At 38.0% G+C, this 15,974-nt stretch overlaps 4 non-coding genes across 4 annotated transcripts; all 4 read right to left on the bottom strand.

The window, feature by feature from the left end:
• Positions 1 to 4,282: 4,282 nt before the first annotated feature.
• Positions 4,283 to 4,357, bottom strand: trnak-uuu (transfer RNA lysine (anticodon UUU)). Its single transcript has one exon. It is a non-coding gene; the product is annotated as a tRNA-Lys (tRNA).
• A 983-nt stretch (positions 4,358 to 5,340) lies between these two features.
• On the bottom strand, positions 5,341 to 5,414 carry trnak-uuu (transfer RNA lysine (anticodon UUU)). Its single transcript has one exon. It is a non-coding gene; the product is annotated as a tRNA-Lys (tRNA).
• Positions 5,415 to 5,870: 456 nt separating this feature from the next.
• On the bottom strand, positions 5,871 to 5,945 carry trnak-uuu (transfer RNA lysine (anticodon UUU)). The gene has a single exon. It is a non-coding gene; the product is annotated as a tRNA-Lys (tRNA).
• Positions 5,946 to 15,638: 9,693 nt separating this feature from the next.
• On the bottom strand, positions 15,639 to 15,712 carry trnak-cuu (transfer RNA lysine (anticodon CUU)). The gene has a single exon. It is a non-coding gene; the product is annotated as a tRNA-Lys (tRNA).
• Positions 15,713 to 15,974: the final 262 nt, after the last annotated feature.

Raw genomic sequence — 15,974 nt, 5'->3', positions numbered from 1 at the left:
AGGAGTCTTTTAAGCTAAGACTTTGATCTGCATGCTGGTGCTCAATTCCGAATCTCAAAAGCTCCATAGCCCAACGTCGGGCTCGAAACCACGACCCTGAAATTAAGAGTCTCATGCTCTACCGAACTGAGCTAGCCGGGTTTCTTCCTTATAACTTCCCATCACAATAGAAATGTTAGAATGCAAGAAATATGTTTCATGACAAGTAAAACCCTCTTGTATGAAAACAACATAGGTCTGAGATAATGATCAGATTACAGAATAAGTTTTACCTTTAATGTTTTCAGCACAAGTTCCGTGAACAAAAACACCCTGAACCATGTTGTCCAATTCTTTCGCAAGAAGACCAAACCAACGCTTGTCATTGGTTAGGGATTCAATCTCTTGCAGTTTTCCATTCTAGTTAAGCTAGATAATCTAGACAAATTGATGGGTTCAATATATATATAATTTTCTGATCAGCCGTTGATGTTTGCTTGGTGTGTGTGAACACTATGGAATGTATTTTCTCTGAAGTATCCTTTAATAAGGAGTCTTTTAAGCTAAGACTTTGATCTGCATGCTGGTGCTCAATTCCGAATCTCAAAAGCTCCATAGCCCAACGTGGGGCTCGAAACCACGAACCTGAAATTAAGAGTCTCATGCTCTACCGAACTGAGCTAGCCTGGCATCTTCCTTATAACTTCCCATCACAATAGAAATGTTAGAATGCAAGAAATATGTTTCATGAGAAGTAAAACCCTCTTGTATGAAAACAACCTAGGTCTGAGATAATGATGAGATTACAGAATAAGTTTTACCTTTCATGTTTTCAGCACAAGTTCCGTGAACAAAAACCGCCTGAACCATGTTGTCCAATTCTTTCGCAAGAAGATCAAACACACGCTTGTCATTGGTTAGGGGTTCAATCTCTTGCAGTTTTCCATTCTAGTTTAGCTATATAATGTAGACAAATTGATGGGTTTAATATATATATAATATTCTGATCAGCCGTTGATGTTTGCTTGGTGTGTGTGAACTCTATGGAATGTATTTGCTCTGAAGTATCCTTTAATAAGGAGTCTTTTAAGATAAGACTTTGATCTGCATGCTGGTGCTCAATTCCTAACCTTAAAATCTCCATAGCCCAACGTGGGGCTCGAACCCACAACCCTGAGATTAAAAGTGTCATGCTCTACAGAACTGAGCTGGCGCTTCTTCCAAATAACTTCCCATCACAATAGAAATGTTAGAATGCAAGAAATATGTTTCATGAGAAGTAAAACCTTCTTGTATGAAAACAACCTAGGTCTGAGATAATGATGAGATTAGACAATATGTTTTACATTTAATATTTTTGAGCACAAGTTCTGTGAACAAACACCGCCTGAACCATGTTGTCCAATTCTTTCGCAAGAAGATCAAACCGACGCTTGTCATTGGTTAGGGATTCAATCTCTTGCAGTTTTCCATTCTAGTTAAACTAGACAAATTGATGGGTTCAATATATATATAATTTTCTGATCAGCCGTTGATGTTTGCTTGGTGTGTGTGAACTCTATGGAATGTATTTGCTCTGTAGTATCCTTTAATAAGGAGTCTTTTAAGCTAAGACTTTGATCTGCATGCTGGTGCTCAATTCCGAATCTCAAAAGCTCCATAGCCCAACGTGGGGCTCGAAACCACGACCCTGAAATTAAGAGTCTCATGCTCTACCGAACTGAGCTAGCCGGGTTTCTTCCTTATAACTTCCCATCACAATAGAAATGTTAGAATGCAAGAAATATGTTTCATGACAAGTAAAACCCTCTTGTATGAAAACAACATAGGTCTGAGATAATGATCAGATTACAGAATAAGTTTTACCTTTAATGTTTTCAGCACAAGTTCCGTGAACAAAAACACCCTGAACCATGTTGTCCAATTCTTTCGCAAGAAGACCAAACCAACGCTTGTCATTGGTTAGGGATTCAATCTCTTGCAGTTTTCCATTCTAGTTAAGCTAGATAATCTAGACAAATTGATGGGTTCAGTATATATATAATTTTCTGATCATTCGTTGATGTTTGCTTGGTGTGTGTGAAGTCTATGGAATGTATTTGCTCTGAAGTATCCTTTAATAAGGAGTCTTTTAAGCTAAGACTTTGATCTGCATGCTGGTGCTCAATTCCGAATCTCAAAAGCTCCATAGCCCAACGTGGGGCTCGAAACCACGACCCTGAAATTAAGAGTCTCATGCTCTACCGAACTGAGCTAGCCGGGCTTCTTCCTTATAACTTCCCATCACAATAGAAATGTTAGAATGCAAGAAATATGTTTCATGACAAGTAAAACCCTCTTGTATGAAAACAACATAGGTCTGAGATAATGATCAGATTACAGAATAAGTTTTACCTTTAATGTTTTCAGCACAAGTTCCGTGAACAAAAACACCCTGAACCATGTTGTCCAATTCTTTCGCAAGAAGACCAAACCAACGCTTGTCATTGGTTAGGGATTCAATCTCTTGCAGTTTTCCATTCTAGTTAAGCTAGTTAATCTAGACAAAATGATGGGTTCAGTATATATATAATTTTCTGATCAGCCGTTGATGTTTGCTTGGTGTGTGTGACCTCTATGGAACGTATTTTCTCTGAAGTATTCTTTAATAAGGAGTCTTTTAAGCTAAGACTTTGATCTGCATGCTGGTGCTCAATTCCGAATCTCAAAAGCTCCATAGCTCAACGTGGGGCTCGAACCCACAACCCTGAGATTAAAAGTGTCATGCTCTACCGAACTGAGCTAGCTGGCGCTTCTTCCAAATAACTTCCCATCATAATAGAAATGTTAGAATGCAAGAAATATGTTTCATGAGAAGTAAAACCCTCTTGTATGAAAACAACCTAGGTCTGAGATAATGATGCGATTACCGAATAAGTTTTACCTTTAATATTTTTGAGCACAAGTTCCGTGAACAAAAACTGCCTGAACCATGTTGTCCAATTCTTTCGCAAGAAGATCAAACACACGCTTGTCATTGGTTAGGGATTCAATCTCTTGCAGTTTTCCATTCTAGTTTAGCTATATAATCTAGACAAATTGATGGGTTTAATATGTATATAATATTCTGATCAGCCGTTGATGTTTGCTTGGTGTGTGTGAACTCTATGGAATGTATTTGCTCTGTAGTATCCTTTAATAAGGAGTCTTTTAAGCTAAGACTTTGATCTGCATGCTGGTGCTCAATTCCGAATCTCAAACGGTCCATAGCCCAACGTGGGGCTCGAAACCACGAACCTGAAATTAAGAGTCTCATGCTCTACCGAACTGAGCTAGCCGGGTTTCTTCCTTATAACTTCCCATCACAATAGAAATGTTAGAATGCAAGAAATATGTTTCATGACAAGTAAAACCCTCTTGTATGAAAACAACATAGGTCTGAGATAATGATCAGATTACAGAATAAATTTTTCCTTTAATGTTTTCAGCACAAGTTCCGTGAACAAAAACACCCTGAACCATGTTGTCCAATTCTTTCGCAAGAAGACCAAACCAACGCTTGTCATTGGTTAGGGATTCAATCTCTTGCAGTTTTCCATTCTAGTTAAGCTAGATAATCTAGACAAATTGATGGGTTCAGTATATATATAATTTTCTGATCAGCCGTTGATGTTTGCTTGGTGTGTGTGAACTCTATGGAATGTATTTGCTCTGAAGTATCCTTTAATAAGGAGTCTTTTAAGCTAAGACTTTGATCTGCATGCTGGTGCTCAATTCCGAATCTCAAAAGCTCCATAGCCCAACGTGGGGCTCGAAACCACGACCCTGAAATTAAGAGTCTCATAATCTACCGAACTGAGCTAGCCGGGCTTCTTCCTTATAACTTCCCATCACAATAGAAATGTTAGAATGCAAGAAATATGTTTCATGACAAGTAAAACCCTCTTGTATGAAAACAACATAGGTCTGAGATAATGATCAGATTACAGAATAAGTTTTACCTTTAATGTTTTCAGCACAAGTTCCGTGAACAAAAACACCCTGAACCATGTTGTCCAATTCTTTCGCAAGAAGACCAAACCAACGCTTGTCATTGGTTAGGGATTCAATCTCTTGCAGTTTTCCATTCTAGTTAAGCTAGATGATCGAGACAAAATGATGGGTTCAGTATATATATAATTTTCTGATCAGCCGTTGATGTTTGCTTGGTGTGTGTGACCTCTATGGAACGTATTTTCTCTGAAGTATTCTTTAATAAGGAGTCTTTTAAGCTAAGACTTTGATCTGTATGCTGGTGCTCAATTCCGAATCTCAAAAGCTCCATAGCCCAACGTGGGGCTCGAACCCACGACCCTGAGATTAAAAGTGTCATGCTCTACCGAACTGAGCTAGCTGGCGCTTCTTCCAAATAACTTCCCATCATAATAGAAATGTTAGAATGCAAGAAATATGTTTCATGAGAAGTAAAACCCTCTTGTATGAAAACAACCTAGGTCTGAGATAATGATGCGATTACCGAATAAGTTTTACCTTTAATATTTTTGAGCACAAGTTCCGTGAACAAAAACTGCCTGAACCATGTTGTCCAATTCTTTCGCAAGAAGATCAAACACACGCTTGTCATTGGTTAGGGATTCAATCTCTTGCAGTTTTCCATTCTAGTTTAGCTATATAATCTAGACAAATTGATGGGTTTAATATGTATATAATATTCTGATCAGCCGTTGATGTTTGCTTGGTGTGTGTGAACTCTATGGAATGTATTTGCTCTGTAGTATCCTTTAATAAGGAGTCTTTTAAGCTAAGACTTTGATCTGCATGCTGGTGCTCAATTCCGAATCTCAAAAGCTCCATAGCCCAACGTGGGGCTCGAAACCACGAACCTGAAATTATGAGTCTCATGCTCTACCGAACTGAGCTAGCCTGGCATCTTCCTCATAACTTCCCATCACAATAGAAATGTTAGAATGCAAGAAATATGTTTCATGAGAAGTAAAACCCTCTTGTATGAAAACAACCTAGGTCTGAGATAATGATGAGATTACAGAATAAGTTTTACCTTTCATGTTTTCAGCACAAGTTCCGTGAACAAAAACCGCCTGAACCATGTTGTCCAATTCTTTCGCAAGAAGATCAAACACAAGCTTGTCATTGGTTAGGGGTTCAATCTCTTGCAGTTTTCCATTCTAGTTTAGCTATATAATCTAGACAAATTGATGGGTTTAATATATATATAATATTCTGATCAGCCGTTGATGTTTGCTTGGTGTGTGTGAACTCTATGGAATATATTTGCTCTGAAGTATCCTTTAATAAGGAGTCTTTTAAGATAAGACTTTGATCTGCATGCTGGTGCTCAATTCCTAACCTTAAAATCTCCATAGCCCAACGTGGGGCTCGAACCCACAACCCTGAGATTAAAAGTGTCATGCTCTACCGAACTGAGCTAGCCGGGCTTCTTCCTTATAACTTCCCATCACAAAAGAAATGTTAGAATGCAAGAAATATGTTTCATGAGAAGTTAAAAACCCTCTTGTATGAAAACAACCTAGGTCTGAGGTAATGATCAGTTTACAGAATACATTTTACCTTTAATGTTTTTAGCACAAGTTCCGTGAACAAAAACACCCTGAACCATGTTGTCCAATTCTTTTGCAAGAAGACCAAACCAACGCTTGTCATTGGTTAGGGATTCAATCTCTTGCAGTTTTCCATTCTAGTTAAGCTAGATAATCTAGACAAAATGATGGGTTCAGTATATATATAATTTTCTGATCAGCCGTTGATGTTTGCTTGGTGTGTGTGAACCCTATGGAATGTATATCCTCTGATGTTTCCTTTAATAAGGAGTCTTTTAAGCTAAGACTTTGATCTGCATGCTGGTGCTCAATTCCGAATCTCAAAAGCTCCATAGCCCAACGTGGGGCTCGAACCCACGACCCTGAGATTAAAAGTGTCATGCTCTACCGAACTGAGCTAGCTGGCGCTTCTTCCAAATAACTTCCCATCATAATAGAAATGTTAGAATGCAAGAAATATGTTTCATGAGAAGTAAAACCCTCTTGTATGAAAACAACCTAGGTCTGAGATAATGATGCGATTACCGAATAAGTTTTACCTTTAATATTTTTGAGCACAAGTTCCGTGAACAAAAACTGCCTGAACCATGTTGTCCAATTCTTTCGCAAGAAGATCAAACCAACGCTTGTCATTGGTTAGGGATTCAATCTCTTGCAGTTTTCCATTCTAGTTTAGCTATTAAATCTAGACAAATTGATGGGTTTAATATATATATAATTTTCTGATCAGCCGTTGATGTTTGCTTGGTGTGTGTGAACTCTATGGAATGTATTTTCTCTGAAGTATTCTTTAATAAGGAGTCTTTTAAGCTAAGACTTTGATCTGCATGCTGGTGCTCAATTCCGAATCTCAAAAGCTCCATAGCCCAACGTGGGGCTCGAAAACACGACCCTGAGATTAAGAGTCTCATGCTCTACCGAACTGAGCTAGCCGGGCTTCTTCCTTATAACTTCCCATCACAATAGAAATGTTAGAATGCAAGAAATATGTTTCATGACAAGTAAAACCCTCTTGTATGAAAACAACATAGGTCTGAGATAATGATCAGATTACAGAATAAGTTTTACCTTTAATGTTTTCAGCACAAGTTCCGTGAACAAAAACAACCTGAACCATTTTGTCCAATTATTTCGCAAGAAGATCAAACCAACGCTTGTCATTGGTTAGGGATTCAATCTCTTGCAGTTTTCCATTCTAGTTTAGCTATTAAATCTAGACAAATTGATGGGTTTAATATATATATAATTTTCTGATCAGCCGTTGATGTTTGCTTGGTGTGTGTGAACTCTATGGAATGTATTTTCTCTGAAGTATTCTTTAATAAGGAGTCTTTTAAGCTAAGACTTTGATCTGCATGCTGGTGCTCAATTCCGAATCTCAAAAGTTCCATAGCCCAACGTGGGGCTCGAAAACACGACCCTGAGATTAAGAGTCTCATGCTCTACCGAACTGAGCTAGCCGGGCTTCTTCCTTATAACTTCCCATCACAATAGAAATGTTAGAATGCAAGAAATATGTTTCATGACAAGTAAAACCCTCTTGTATGAAAACAACCTAGGTCTGTGATAATGATCAGATTACAGAATAAGTTTTACCTTTAATGTTTTCAGCACAAGTTCCGTGAACAAAAACACCCTGAACCATGTTGTCCAATTCTTTCGCAAGAAGACCAAACCAACGCTTGTCATTGGTTAGGGATTCAATCTCTTGCAGTTTTCCATTCTAGTTTAGCTATATAATCTAGACAAATTGATGAGTTTAATATATGTATAATATTCTGATCAGCCGTTGATGTTTGCTTGGTGTGTGCGAACACTATGGAATGTATATCCTCTGATGTTTCCTTTAATAAGGAGTCTTTTAAGCCAAGACTTTCATCTGCACGCTGGTGCTCAATTCCTAACCTTAAAATCTCCATAGCCCAACGTAGGGCTCGAACCCACGACCCTGAGATTGAAAGTGTCATGCTCTACCGAAATGAGCTGGCCGGGCTTCTTCCTCATAACTTCCCATCACAATAGAAATGTTAGAATGCAAGAAATATGTTTCATGAGAAGTAAAACCCTCTTGTATGAAAACAACCTAGGTCTGAGATAATGATGAGATTACAGGATAAATTTTACCTTTCATGTTTTCCGCACAAGCTCCGTGAGCAAAAACACCCTGAACCATGTTGTCCAATTATTTCGCAAGAAGATCAAACCGACGCTTGTCATTGGTTAGGGATTCAATCTCTTGCAGTTTTCCATTCTAGTTAAACTAGATAATCTAGACAAATTGATGGGTTCAATATATATATAATTTTCTGATAAGCCGTTGATGTTTGCTTGGTGTGTGTGAACTCTATGGAATGTATTTGCTCTGAAGTATCCTTTAATAAGGAGTCTTTTAAGCTAAGACTTTGATCTGCATGCTGGTGCTCAATTCCGAATCTCAAAAGCTCCATAGCCCAACGTGGGGCTCGAAACCACGACCCTGAGATTAAGAGTCTCATGCTCTACCGAACTGAGCTAGCCGGGCTTCTTCCTTATTACTTCCCATCACAATAGAAATGTTAGAATGCAAGAAATATGTTTCATGACAAGTAAAACCCTCTTGTATGAAAACCACATAGGTCTGAGATAATGATCAGATTACAGAATACATTTTACCTTTAATGTTTTCAGCACAAGTTCCGTGAACAAAAACACCCTGAACCATGTTGTCCAATTCTTTCGCAAGAAGACCAAACCAACGCTTGTCATTGGTTAGGGATTCAATCTCTTGCAGTTTTCCATTCTAGTTAAGCTAGATAATCTAGACAAATTGATGGGTTCAGTATATATATAATTTTCTGATCATTCGTTGATGTTTGCTTGGTGTGTGTGAACTCTATGGAATGTATTTGCCTTGAAGTATCCTTTAATAAGGAGTCTTTTAAGCTAAGACTTTGATCTGCATGCTGGTGCTCAATTCCGAATCTCAAAAGCTCCATAGCCCAACGTGGGGCTCAAACCCACGACCCTGAGATTAAGAGTCTCATGATCTACCGAACTGAGCTAGCCAGGCTTCTTCCTTATAACTTCCCATCACAAAAGAAATATTAGAATGCAAGAAATATGTTTCATGAGAAGTAAAACCCTCTTGTATGAAAACAACCTAGGTCTGAGGTAATGATCAGTTTACAGAATACATTTTACCTTTAATGTTTTTGAGCACAAGTTCCGTGAACAAAAACAACCTGAACCATGTTGTCCAATTATTTCGCAAGAAGATCAAACCAACGCTTGTCATTGGTTAAGGATTCAATCTCTTTCAGTTTTCCATTCTAGTTTAGCTATATAATCTAGACAAATTGATGGGTTTAATATATATATAATTTTCTGATCAGCCGTTGATGTTTGCTTGGTGTGTGTGAACTCTATGGAATGTATTTGCTCTGAAGTATCCTTTAATAAGGAGTCTTTTAAGCTAAGACTTTGCTCTGCATGCTGGTGCTCAATTCCGAATCTCAAAAGCTCCATAGACCAACGTGGGGCTCGAAACCACGACCCTGAGATTAAGAGTCTCATGCTCTACCGAAGTGAGCTAGCCGGGCTTCTTCCTTATAACTTCCCATCACAATAGAAATGTTAGAATGCAAGAAATATGTTTCATGACAAGTAAAACCCTCTTGTATGAAAACAACCTATGTCTGAGATAATGATCAGATTACAGAATAAGTTTTACCTTTAATGTTTTCAGCACAAATTCCGTGAACAAAAACACCCTGAACCATGTTGTCCAATTCTTTCGCAAGAAGACCAAACCAACGCTTGTCATTGGTTAGGGATTCAATCTCTTGCAGTTTTCCATTCTAGTTTAGCTACATAATCTAGACAAATTGATGAGTTAAATATATGTATAATATTCTGATCAGCCGTTGATGTTTGCTTGGTGTGTGTGAACCCTATGGAATGTATATCCTCTGATGTTTCCTTTAATAAGGAGTCTTTTAAGCCAAGACTTTCATCTGCACGCTGGTGCTCAATTCCTAACCTTAAAATCTCCATAGCCCAACGTGGGGCTCGAACCCACGACCCTGAGATTAAAAGTGTCATGCTCTACCGAACTGAGCTGGCGCTTCTTCCAAATAACTTCCCATCACAATAGAAACGTTAGAATGCAAGAAATATGTTTCATGAGAAGTAAAACCTTCTTGTATGAAAACAACCTAGGTCTGAGATAATGATGAGATTACAGAATAAGTTTTACCTTTAATGTTTTTGAGCACAAGTTCCGTGAACAAAAACCGCCTGAACCATGTTGTCCAATTCTTTCGCAAGAAGATCAAACACACGATTGACATTGGTTAGGGATTCAATCTCTTGCAGTTTTCCATTCTAGTTAAGCTATATAATCTAGACAAATTGATGGGTTTAATATATGTATAATATTCTGATCAGCCGTTGATGTTTGCTTGGTGTGTGTGAACCCTATGGAATGTATATCCTCTGATGTTTCCTTTAATAAGGAGTCTTTTAAGCCAAGACTTTCATCTGCATGCTGGTGCTCAATTCCTAACCTTAAAATCTCCGTAGCCCAACGTGGGGCTCGAACCCACGACCCTGAGATTAAGAGTGTCATGCTCTATCGAACTGAGCTGGCGCTTCTTCCAAATAACTTCCCATCATAAAAGAAATGTTAGAATGCAAGAAATATGTTTCATGAGAAGTAAAACCTTCTTGTATGAAAACAACCTAGGTCTGAGATAATGATGAGATTACAGAATAACTTTTACATTTAATATTTTTGAGCACAAGTTCCGTGAACAAAAACCGCCTGAACGATGTTGTCCAATTCTTTCGCAAGAAGATCAAACACACGCTTGTCATTGGTTAGGGATTCAAGCTCTTGCAGTTTTCCATTCTAGTTTAGCTATATAATCTAGACAAATTGATGGGTTTAATATATATATAATTTTCTGATCAGCCGTTGATGTTTGCTTGGTGTGTGTGAACTCTATGGAATGTATTTGCTCTGAAGTATCCTTTAATAAGGAGTCTTTTAAGCTAAGACTTTGATCTGCATGCTGGTGCTCAATTCCAAATGTCAAAATCTCCATAGCCCAACGTGGGGCTCGAAACCACGACCCTGAGATTAAGAGTCTCATGCTCTACCGAAATGAGCTGGCCGGACTTCTTCCTCATAACTTCCCATCACAATAGAAATGTTAGAATGCAAGAAATATGTTTCATGACAAGTAAAACCCTCTTGTATGAAAACAACCTAGGTCTGAGATAATGATGAGATTACAGAATAAGTTTTACCTTTCATGTTTTCCGCACAAGTTCCGTGAACAAAAACACCCTGAACCATGTTGTCCAATTATTTCGCAAGAAGATCAAACCGACGCTTGTCATTGGTTAGGGATTCAATCTCTTGCAGTTTTCCATTCTAGTTAAACTAGATAATCTAGACAAATTGATGGGTTCAATATATATATAATTTTCTGATCAGCCGTTGATGTTTGCTTGGTGTGTGTGAACTCTATGGAATGTATTTGCTCTGAATTATCCTTTAATAAGGAGTCTTTTAAGCTAAGACTTTGCTCTGCATGCTGGTGCTCAATTCCGAATCTCAAAAGCTCCATAGCCCAACGTGGGGCTCGAAACCACGACCCTGAGATTAAGAGTCTCATGCTCTACCGAACTGAGCTAGCCGGGCTTCTTCCTTATAACTTCCCATCACAATAGAAATGTTAGAATGCAAGAAATATGTTTCATGACAAGTAAAACCCTCTTGTATGAAAACAACCTAGGTCTGAGATAATGATCAGATTACAGAATAAGTTTTACCTTTAATGTTTTCAGCACAAGTTCTGTGAACAAAAACACCCTGAACCATGTTGTCCAATTCTTTCGCAAGAAGACCAAACCAACGCTTGTCATTGGTTAGGGATTCAATCTCTTGCAGTTTTCCATTCTAGTTAAGCTAGATAATCTAGACAAATTGATGGGTTCAGTATATATATAATTTTCTGATCAGACGTTGATTTTTGCTTGGTGTGTGTGAACACTATGGAATGTATTTTCTCTGAAGTATCCTTTAATAAGGAGTCTTTTAAGCTAAGACTTTGATCTGCATGCTGGTGCTCAATTCCTAACCTTAAAATCTCCATAGCCCAACGTGGGGCTCGAACCCACGACCCTGAGATTAAGAGTCTCATTCTCTACCGAAATGAGCTGGCCGGGCTTCTTCCTCATAACTTCCCATCACAATAGAAATGTTAGAATGCAAGAAATATGTTTCATGAGAAGTCAAACCCTCTTGTTTGAAAACAACCTAGGTCTGAGATAATGATGAGATTACAGAATAAGTTTTACCTTTCATGTTTTCAGCACAAGTTCCGTGAACAAAAACACCCTGAACCATGTTGTCCAATTATTTCGCAAGAAGATCAAACCGACGCTTGTCATTGGTTAGGGATTCAATCTCTTGCAGTTTTCCATTCTAGTTAAACTAGATAATCTAGACAAATTGATGGGTTCAATATATATATAATTTTCTGATCAGCCGTTGATGTTTGCTTGGTGTGTGTGAACTCTATGGAATGTATTTGCTCTGAAGTATCCTTTAATAAGGAGTCTTTTAAGCTAAGACTTTGCTCTGCATGCTGGTGCTCAATTCCGAATCTCAAAAGCTCCATAGCCCAACGTGGGGCTCGAAACCACGACCCTGAGATTAAGAGTCTCATGCTCTACCGAAATGAGCTAGCCGGGCTTCTTCCTCATAACTTCCCATCACAATAGAAATGTTAGAATGCAAGAAATATGTTTCATGACAAGTAAAACCCTCTTGTATGAAAACAACCTAGGTCTGAGGTAATGATCAGTTTACAGAATACATTTTACCTTTAATGTTTTTGAGCACAAGTTCCGTGAACAAAAACAACCTGAACCATGTTGTCCAATTATTTCGCAAGAAGATCAAACCAACGCTTGTCATTGGTTAGGGATTCAATCTCTTGCAGTTTTCCATTCTAGTAAGGCTAGAAAATCTAGACAATTTGATGGGTTCAATATATATATAATTTTCTGATCATCCGTTGATGTTTGCTTGGTGTGTGTGAACTCTATGGAATGTATTTTCTCTGAAGTATCCTTTAATAAGGAGTCTTTTAAGCTAAGACTTTGATCTGCATGCTGGTGCTCAATTCCGAATCTCAAAAGCTCCATAGCCCAACGTGGGGCTCGAACCCACGACCCTGAGATTAAAAGTGTCATGCTCTATCAAACTGAGCTGGCGCTTCTTCCAAATAACTTCCCATCACAATAGAAATGTTAGAATGCAAGAAATATGTTTCATGAGAAGTAAAACCCTCTTGTATGAAAACAACCTAGGTCTGAGGTAATGATCAGTTTACAGAATAAGTTTTATCTTTAATATTTTTGACCACAAGTTACGTGAACAAAAACCGCCTGAACCATGTTGTCCAATTCTTTCGCAAGAAGATCAAACACACGCTTGTCATTGGTTAGGGATTCAATCTCTTGCAGTTTTCCATTATAGTTAAGCTAGATAATCTAGACAAATTGATGGGTTCAATATATATATAATTTTCTGATCAGACGTTGATTTTTGCTTGGTGTGTGTGAACTCTATGGAATGTATTTGCGCTGAAGTATCCTTTAATAAGGAGTCTTTTAAGATAAGACTTTGATCTGCATGCTGGTGCTCAATTCCTAACCTTAAAATCTCCATAGCCCAACGTGGGGCTCGAACCCACGACCCTGAGATTAAAAGTGTCATGCTCTACCGCAGTGGTTCTCAACCTTTTTTCAGTGAAGTACCCCCTTCGAAGAAAAAATTCTGCCGAGTACCCCCTAACCAGCGCAAAGTATTTTTGGTTGAAAGAAAGATGTAATGTGATGTATTAAGCCTTGTAACTAGACACATTCAAATTTAAAACTCCATCAATGTCCATAACATTGCTCATTTGTAGTGGTCTCTCTTGAACTATTACGAAATAAAAAGATATAAAATAACTAAAGACTTTTATTATTATCTCAATATAAATAAAGATTTGTGCACCTCAAAATAATTATCAACTTAAAGTGACCTCTTTTGGGATCATAATAAAGATATGTTCTCAAACTGAACTCATGAACTTAATTATAGCTAAACACTTCTTCCCAAAAAATAAATCATTAACTTAGTTTTAAATAAAAGATTAGCTCAAAACATATTTTTTTAATATTCATCATCTTAAAATATCTTCTTTAAGGATTGAAAAGAATACTGACAGGTAGCTTGTTTCCGGGTTTTGGGGAGGCTTTTCGCATCGTGTCTTGAGATGACCTGAATTCAGAAAGTTTCCTCTTAAAAAACTCAGGTGGCTTACCAACATGACTTTCATGTTTTGTCTGGAGATACCGCTGAAGATGTGGTGGCTTAATGCCACTGCTGGCTAATCTCTCCCCACAGAAAAAACATAAAGTGTAAATAACCCAATCTATGTTATTGTTAATATTATTGAAGTGTCTTTCTGTTATTTTATTGTGACATATTTGCTCGCTTTAGGGTCATACAATTTAATTTCCGCTTTTGTATTACATGCTTTTATTTTGAAAGGGTACCGGTAGAGACGCAGACTTATTGTTATGAATCATTACCTTCACAACGGAAAACTTTTCCATTTTAGCGCCCCTCCGAAGAAGCACTAGCTCTCACGGTGTTGTTTAGAGAAGGCTCTCTGCTCTGGTTTCGCCATCTTTGGTACTTGTCCCTCCGTGTTTCAGCAGCATTGCTGCTGCACTTCAACTCGACTCCATTTTTGAAGTTTTCAAGGCAGGTGATGACAGGTGATGACAGGTGGCGTGTGCCAGGTTGGGTCAAACCATCGGTATGGGGGAGACTCTGTTTTTTTAGGATAATTAAATTGAAAAGCCTACTGAATATAAAATTTAGTTCATGAACTTACACTTATATTTTATTGAATATATGTTAAATAACAATTTTTCAAGGATTTTTGAATGGATGCTTATTTTAAATATATTTAAAAAAAATCTCAAGTACCCCCTGGAGTACCTTCAAGTACCCCCAGGGGTACGCATACCCCAATTTGAGAATCACTGCTCTACCGAACTGAGCTGGCGCTTCTTCCAAATAACTTCCCATCACAATAGAAATGTTAGAATGCAAGAAATATGTTTCATGAGAAGTAAAACCTTCTTGTATGAAAACAACCTAGGTCTGAGATAATGATGAGATTACAGAATAAGTTTTACATTTAATATTTTTGAGCACAAGTTCCGTGAACAAAAACCGCCTGAACCATGTTGTCCAATTCTTTCGCAAGAAGATCAAACACACGCTTGTCATTGGTTAGGGATTCAATCTCTTGCAGTTTTCCTTTCTAGTTAGGCTAGATAATCTAGACAAATTGATGGGTTCAATATGTATATAATATTCTGATCAGCCGTTGATGTTTGCTTGGTGTGTGTGAACTCTATGGAATGTATTTGCTCTGTAGTATCCTTTAATAAGGAGTCTTTTAAGCTAAGACTTTGATCTGCATGCTGGTGCTCAATTCCGAATCTCAAAAGCTCCATAGCCCAACGTGGGGCTCGAAACCACGACCCTGAGATTAAGAGTCTCATGCTCTACCGAACTGAGCTAGCCTGGCATCTTCCTTATAACTTCCCATCACAATAGAAATGTTAGAATGCAAGAAATATGTTTCATGAGAAGTAAAACCCTCTTGTATGAAAACAACCTAGGTCTGAGATAATGATCAGATTACAGAATAAGTTTTACCTTTAATGTTTTCAGCACAAGTTCCGTGAACAAAAACACCCTGAACCATGTTGTCCAATTCTTTCGCAAGAAGACCAAACCAACGCTTGTCATTGGTTAGGGATTCAATCTCTTGCAGTTTTCCATTCTAGTTAAGCTAGATAATCTAGACAAATTGATGGGTTCAGTATATATATAATTTTCTGATCAGACGTTGATGTTTGCTTGGTGTGTGTGAACTCTATGGAATGTATTTGCTCTGAAGTATCCTTTAATAAGGAGTCTTTCAAGCTAAGACTTTGATCTGCATGCTGGTGCTCAATTCCGAATCTCAAAAGCTCCATAGCCCAACGTGGGGCTTGAACCCACGACCCTGAGATTAAGAGTCTCATGCTCTACCGAACTGAGCTAGCCGGGCTTCTTCTTTATAACTTCCCATCACAATAGAAATGTTAGAATGCAAGAAATATGTTTCATGAGAAGTAAAACCCTCTTGTATGAAAACAACCTAGGTCTGAGGTAATGATCAGTTTACAGAATACATTTTACCTTTAATGTTTTTGAGCACAAGTTCCGTGAACAAAAACAACCTGAACCATGTTTTCCAATTTTTTCGCAAGAAGATCAAACCAACGCTTGTCATTGGTTAGGGATTCAATCTCTTGCAGTTTTCCATTCTA

This window comes from Platichthys flesus, chromosome 20, assembly GCF_949316205.1.
Source record: "Platichthys flesus chromosome 20, fPlaFle2.1, whole genome shotgun sequence".
Lineage (NCBI taxonomy): Eukaryota > Metazoa > Chordata > Actinopteri > Pleuronectiformes > Pleuronectidae > Platichthys > Platichthys flesus.
The sequence above is the reverse complement of the archived record's forward strand: the minus strand, read 5'-3'. Positions and strand labels throughout refer to the sequence as shown.